Source organism: Euleptes europaea, chromosome 1 (genome assembly GCF_029931775.1).
Source record: "Euleptes europaea isolate rEulEur1 chromosome 1, rEulEur1.hap1, whole genome shotgun sequence".
Taxonomy (NCBI): domain Eukaryota; kingdom Metazoa; phylum Chordata; class Lepidosauria; order Squamata; family Sphaerodactylidae; genus Euleptes; species Euleptes europaea.
In genome coordinates, this window is record NC_079312.1 from 139383228 (window position 1) to 139384208 (window position 981).

The following is a 981-nucleotide window of genomic DNA, read 5'->3' on the forward strand; positions in this document are numbered from 1 at the left end:
TAACATGAGCTAGATAAGGCAGATGGAGTTCAACTCTGAAATACAGGAGCTTTGATCATTGATATACAAATTAAATAACAGAGGAGGGAGGACACATCCTTTCATCACCCCTTTGCTCAAAACAATAGCTCTAGTCAGTTCACCAGATGGACCGCATCTTACTTGAGCTGTAGTCTGATCATATAGCTGTATAACATGAATGTTTCTGAATGTCCTTTGTTTGGAATCCTTCAGAATTACCTGCTTAATGCTGTTCCTTATTTTGAAAATGTTCAAAGCTCTCAGTTAATGGTACACAAGTGCAAAAAAGGGGGCAGATTGGCATAACTCCTTGGAGTCTCTTTAGCATTGTGGTAGTTGTAAGCCATCAATAACAGTGCTTTGCCAAGAGGATTTTACACTTGGAAGAGCTGAATGGATTCCTAATTTGAATATACTGTGTATTTGTGTGTTTTGTCTGTAGGTACACACACATATTGCTGTGATGTTGTAATTTGCATCCTATTCAGGGACAGTTGCTTGCTGTTCATACACTGAAGACCTGAAGACCTCTTGGAACTGAGCAATATTTGAGCTGTTGAGGAACAGGAATAATATAATTTGCTTGTGACTAAGATGTCTCCCCCTCCCCCCAGGCTTGTACTCATCCTCTTCTGGGTTTTCCACCGAAGTGACACCAGTCCTCTCTAGCACTCACTAAAAATTCTGTGGTAAAACTGATTTTGCTTATTTCTAAAGAGACATGACATCACTTCTGGGTTTTCCGGGAAATGACATCACACTATTGGCCTGAAAGCCATTTTTGTTATATTTTCAACACAGAGACGAAACCCTAGAGGGAATTTCAAATGAAACAGATAAGTTTCCCCCTGATGGAAGACAGTGATTGAGAGGGACAGACAAATCTCTCTGGAGAGGGAATTGCATCATTTGATGCCATGGTGGAGTAGGGATGGAGCCTTTCTGAGGTTGCCACCTATC

At 40.9% G+C, this 981-nt stretch overlaps 1 non-coding gene across 1 annotated transcript; it reads left to right on the forward strand.

Annotated features, from left to right (window-relative positions):
- Positions 1-477: 477 nt before the first annotated feature.
- Positions 478-565, forward strand: LOC130493638 (small nucleolar RNA SNORD16). The gene has a single exon (XR_008934001.1). It is a non-coding gene; the product is annotated as a small nucleolar RNA SNORD16 (small nucleolar RNA).
- Positions 566-981: the final 416 nt, after the last annotated feature.